Consider the following 6,053-nt stretch of genomic DNA (forward strand, 5'->3'; position numbering starts at 1 on the left):
ATTTATTAAAATAAAAAATAATTATTAAATATAAAAAAAACTTAAAAGGTAATAAAAAAAAGAAAGAAAACCAAACTGACAGAACCCTAGGACAAATGTTACAAAAAAAGCTATACAGACAAAATCACACAAAGAAGCATACACATACACACTCACAAAAAGAGAAAAAGGAAAAAACTATATATATAACATTGCTCCCAAAGTCCACTGCCTCAATTTTGGGGTGATTTGCTGTCTATTCAGGTATTCCATAGATGCTGGGTACATCACGTTGATTGTGAGGATTTAATCTGCTGCTCCTGAGGCTGCTGGGAGAAATTTCCCTTTCTCTTTGTTCGCACAGCCCCTGGGGTTCAAATTTGGATTTGGCCCTGCCTCTGCCTGTAGGTCGCCTGAGGGCATCTGTTCTTTGCTCAGACAGGACGAGGTAAAAGTCGCAGCTGATTGGGGTTCTCTGGCTCCCTCAGGCCAGGGAGAGGGAGGGCTACGGATGCAGGGCAAGTCTGCGGCGGCAGAGGCTGGCATGATGATGCAATAGCCTGAGGTGCACTGTGTGTTTTCCTGGGGAAGTTGTCCCTGGATCACGGGACCCTGGCAGTGGCGGGCTGCACAGGCTCCCGGGAGAGGAGGTGTGGATAGTGACCTGTGCTTGCAAACAGGCTTCTTGGTGGCTGCAGCAGCAGCCTTAGTATCTCATGCCCGTCTCTGGGGCCTGCGCTGATAGTCACAGCTCATGCCCATCTCTGGAGCTCGTTTAGGTGGTGCTCTGAATCCCCTCTCCTCATGTAACCCAAAACAATGACTCTTGCCTCATAGGCAGCTCCAGACTTTTCCTGGACTCCCTCCTGGCTAGCTGTGGCACACTAGCCCCCTTCAGGCTGTGTTCACACAGCCAACCCCAGTCCTCTCCCTGGGATCCAACCTCCGAAGCCTGAACCTTAGATCCCAGCCCCCACCTGCACCTGCGGGTGAGCAGACAAGCCTCTCGTGCTGGTGAGCGCTGGTTGGCACCGATCCTCTGTGCGGGAATCTCTCCACTTTGCCCTCTGCACCCCTGTTGCTGCGCTCTCCTCCGTGGCTCCGAGGTTTCCCCCCCGCCACCCCCCCAACCCCGTCTCTGCCAGTTAAGGGCCTTCCTAGTGTGTGGAAACCTTTCCTCCTTCACAGCTCCCTCCCAGTGATGCAGGTCCTGTCCCTATCCATTTGTCTCTGTTTTTTTTTTCTTTTTTTTTGCCCTACCCAGGTACGTGGGGAGTTTCTTGTCTTTTGAGAAGTCTGGGTCTTCTGCCAGCATTCAGTAGGTGTTCTGTAGGAGCTGTTCCACACGTAGATGTATTTCTGATGTATTTGTGGGGTGGAGGGTGATCTCCTCATCTTACTCTCCTGCCATCTTGAAGGTCTCCCCTCTCATATTTCTTTGGGGTAATGTTTATTCTGGTACCTTGCCCATTTTTAACTGGGTTATTTGGTTTGTTGTCATTGAGTTGTATGAATTTTTTATATATTTTGTATATTAACCCCTTATCAGATATATATGACTAATTTTTAAGAATTTTTGTCATGAATGGATGCTGAATTTTGTCAAAGGTTTTTCTATGTCTATTGAGATGATCATACAATTTTTTTCTTTCAATTCTATGAAATATAAGTGTGATATATCTATTTTTGAGAATGGGATATTAAAGTCCCCAAGTATTATTGTATTCTGGTTTATTTCTCCTTTAAACTCTGTTAGTTTTGCTTTATATATTCAAATGCTACAATATTGGGTGAAGAAATATTTACAATAGTTTTAATTTTTTATCTTCTTCATGTATTGACCCCTTTATCATTATATAATAACTTTATTTTCTGTTTTTACTACTTTTAGTTTAAAACTCTTTTGTCTATAGTGTAGTATATATCTACCCCAGCTTTTTTTTTTATTACAATTTACTTAATATGTCTTTTTCCAGCCTCTCATTCTCAGTCTGTATGTGTCTTTATGCCTAAAGAGAGTATCTGAGAGACAGATATGATTGGATGTTTTTTAATCCATTCAGCCATTCTATGTCTTTTAATTGGAGAATTTAAATTATTTACATTTAAAATAAGTATTAAGTAAAAACTTTCTATTCTTGTTTTGTTCATTATTTTATGGTTGTTTTGTAGATCCATTGTTCCTTGTTTCTTATCCTGCTTTTTTGTGTGTTCCGATGTAATTGGGTATCAGTATGCTTTGATTTCATTATCATGTTCTTTTGTATAATTACTACATAATTTTCCCTTGTGGTTACCATGAGTCTTTTTTTTTTTTTTTTTTTGTGGTACGCGGGCCTCTCACTCTTGTGGCCTCTCCCTTTGTGGAGCACAGGCTCTGGATGTGCAGGCTCAGTGGCCATGGCTCATGGGCCCAGCCACTCCACGGCATGTGGGATCTTCCCGGATCGGGGCACGAACCTGCGTCCCCTGCATCGGCAGGTGGACTCTCAACCACTGCGCCACCAGGGAAGCCCTATAACTATAACTAATATGAAGTTATTGTCTACTAAATCCAAAATCTGGTCCCACTCAGAGTCAGTTCCTATTGACCACTTTTATTATTCTGAGGATGGGTCACACTTTTCTGAATTTTTGCACTCATATTTTTTTTATTGACAAGTGGACCTTTAAATACAATTAATTATAAGCTCTAGATTCTAATGTTTTTCTAAACTTTTAAAAAGGTGCCTTATTTAATTTACAAATTCTTTCCTTTTGTGATGTACAGCCCCTGATATCTCTTATCAGTATTTTAAATTTTGTCTCATTTTTATTTTTAACCATGGATTCCTAGGGGTTGCTCCTGTGTGTGCCTAGCTTAGTGATTAGCCAATGTTTCGGCAGAGCAGTAACTTTATTCTCCTAAGACTTTCACTCTCTATCTGTAGATTAGTGTGTAGGTTGGAAAGTGCATATAAAGTTCAGGCAATTTTAATATTTGCCTCAGGTTTTACTTTGCCCTTGATCTCTTGGGTCTTCCTAGTACATACCTGTTGTTTCCTAGTTTCCCAGGTATAGGTGGTGAAGGATTTATCTAGGTCCTCTATGATTGTCTCATTAGCTGTATATCTAAAATTTTTGAATTCTCTTCCACTTACCTCAAGTAGAACCCCTATTTGTTTTCTTCTAGTTTGCTACTTTCAGTAACAGTGCTGCTGGGTGTGGATTTTTGTTTTTCACTTGAAGTTAATTCACCCTCCTCTGTCAGCAAAGCTGCTGTTTTTCAGAGTTAGTCCCACTTGAATAACTCTAGTGTGCTATTAAAAAGAAACAAATGTTTGATAAGTCTAGTGTGCTGATAAAGAGAAACAAAGCCAGCTACTGGTTAAAGGCTGTTAAGACATATTTTATTCAGATTCTTCTATAGCAGGGGAAAAAACTCTTCAGTACAGAACTAAGCTCAATTCCACCAAAACAAAAGTAGGAGAACTTTAAAACACTAGGGTGAGGCACCTAAGGGTTTTAAGTGTGGGGGTGGGTATTGGTCCATGAGACCAGTCCATCTGGGTTTGGTAACTAAGCAGAAGAGAAACAAATTCCTCATTCTTTATGATGGGAGGCAGTTGTACAATTTGGAGCAAGACACCCACAGGAATTAGGCACTTACTCTCCCATGGGAACTGGGAGATAAGAGAGGAAAATTATTTTTTTGAATGTCTGTGTTTTGAAGTGACAGCTCCCAGGTCCTTGAGGAGACAGCTCTGGATGGCAGAAGATGTATCAATACATCTAAAAAAAGCAGAGGAAGGATTTATAATTGCAAGCTTTCTCAGGCAAGCATTTTAAGGAGGGCTTGGGTCTTTCTAGGGACATGGCCGTAAGCTCCTAGAAATCATGTTAGAGCTGGGTAAAGTTTTTTAGTGCAGGGATTTGGATGACGTCATTTTATGCTGAGTATTTTTGCAGTTCTCAGTGCCAATGGAGCTGGGTGGAGAGGGATAGAAGCAACTTCACACAGAAAGGGCAAGACCTCTACCTTTCCTACTGGAACTTCTAACAGTGTTTTGTGTGTAAACACTACTCAATTTGTTGTTTGCCTCTGTTCAATATCCAGAGCACTAAAATGGTTATTTTTGACCATTTGGTCAAGTTATGTACTTGTTTTGTGGGGATAAGATTTGCCAGCCTTTTTACTCCACCATAGCCAAAATCCCACACTGGTTGCTTTCAATTCGGAATGAAAATGTTTTTGAGGGAGAAAAATATTGTGGCTAAGAGTCAATCTGATATACTAGCAAGAGCAATGGATTAAGGCTTAGAACATTCTTACCTCAAGTATGTTGTTAGTAAATCTGTAGCCTTGAGTAAATGACTTAATCTGTTCAAGGGCTCTGTTTTCTCTTGTGTAATAGTGACGCTATACATATCTAAGATGTCTGTTGGAGAATTAAATATGAATTAGAGAATGAAAGTATCTAAAATTTCAAATTTCTTTTACTATAATCTATAAAACACCTCAAAATTTTGACTATATAAGCTTGGGAGTATTTTATTTTATTTTTAATTTTTTTTAAGAATTCAATTAAATATTTATTGAACAAATGCAGAATAAATGAACTAGGGGGTGGTTTTAACCTGAAGATACAATAAACAACTTCAAATATTCAGAGGCCTGTCACACAAAAAATGAAAGACTTGTTCAGTATTTCTCCAAAGGGCAGAACTTGACCCAAGGGATAAATATAAGCAACCAATAAGCTACAGGACAGTCATACAAAATGTGTCACTTAATAGCTTCTTTCCCAAACAATGCATTCCACACTTAGTTTCCCTTCTTCTGAAAGGAAATATTACAACTTAATACTTCTCATGAATGTCTTTAATAAGTCACATTTCATGAACAACCATTCAGCATGTTTAAGGACAATATATATATAATATACTTCATATTATATATGTATTTTATCACATACTCAGTAAGGAATGCTGAGGTGCTTAATTCATCCAATAAAATTAAAAATAAAAATTTTACATTTTTCTGTCAGTATTCAGGATTCTGAAGGTGGATCTTGAACTCAGAATAATAAGTCAGTTTTCGAGGAAAGCCACATAATCGGTGAGTCTGGCTAACTGTTGTTCATTGGGGATGGGTGGAACGGGGGCAGGCTCCGATAAGAGAATAAGCCTGTTAAAGGAAACATCCAGGGTCCCTGAAACTGGCTTTTTGGTCATGACCATTCTTGTGGTGGAGTCGGCCTGCCATCATTGTTCTAGGCTACCTTTCACAGCCTCTTCCACGGGAAGTCCAACAAAGGCTGCAAAATCATCGGCGATGATGGAGGTATATGCTTGAGAGACCAGGGTGAAGGCTTGCCTCCGGGTGGCAACTCTAAGTGCCTCCATGATTGGCTGGACCGTCTCAGACCACGGGTGAGCGTTGATGGTGGTATAGATCCCGGGGACATCTCTCGGCCAGATTCTTTGTCCTACCGACCAAATTCCCCCAATTTCAGAATTTGCAGATTTTATAGCAGGTGGTATTCTTTTCCAAAGATATCGTGCATTATTCATGTCATTATAAAGCAGATGTAAAACTAGAAGCTGATCATACACTGCGGGTGTAGCAATTCCTCCTGGAGCCTCGAGCTCCTGGTTTTCCCACTGATCCAGCAACCTTTTGAAACTAAAGAAACTTTCAGCCATCACCTCCACTGGCATTTTCCTGGCCAGTTCCACTGCCGAACCTCCCCGCCGAGCCGGACCTCAGACTCAAGCTTGGGCATATTTTAAATAAAAGTCTGGAAAATAATTTATGCATAAGCATTTTTCATTGTTTACCTTGAAGTTATTCAACCAATTTCAATTTCACTATTTTCCATATTTCGAATTTGATTTTAGAATTTGAAGAATTTGAAGGCAAGAAGTAAATTTATTATTAAGTTTATTTCTTCTTTTATTCTACAAATTATTAATTATTTGCTATTTGTCTTTTTCAATCTAAATAGCCTTGTGAAATTTGACCTTACTTTCCATCTGGGAAATAACTACAATCCTGCTTCAGTATTGCAAAATGTTTCATTCTACCCCTTGAA

At 39.8% G+C, this 6,053-nt stretch overlaps 1 pseudogene; it reads right to left on the reverse strand.

Annotated features, from left to right (window-relative positions):
- Positions 1-5,049: 5,049 nt before the first annotated feature.
- On the reverse strand, positions 5,050-5,679 carry LOC115839051 (COP9 signalosome complex subunit 8 pseudogene; annotated as a pseudogene).
- Between the last annotated feature and the right edge of the window lie 374 nt (positions 5,680-6,053).

The sequence above is a fragment of the Globicephala melas genome, chromosome 18, assembly GCF_963455315.2.
Source record: "Globicephala melas chromosome 18, mGloMel1.2, whole genome shotgun sequence".
Lineage (NCBI taxonomy): Eukaryota > Metazoa > Chordata > Mammalia > Artiodactyla > Delphinidae > Globicephala > Globicephala melas.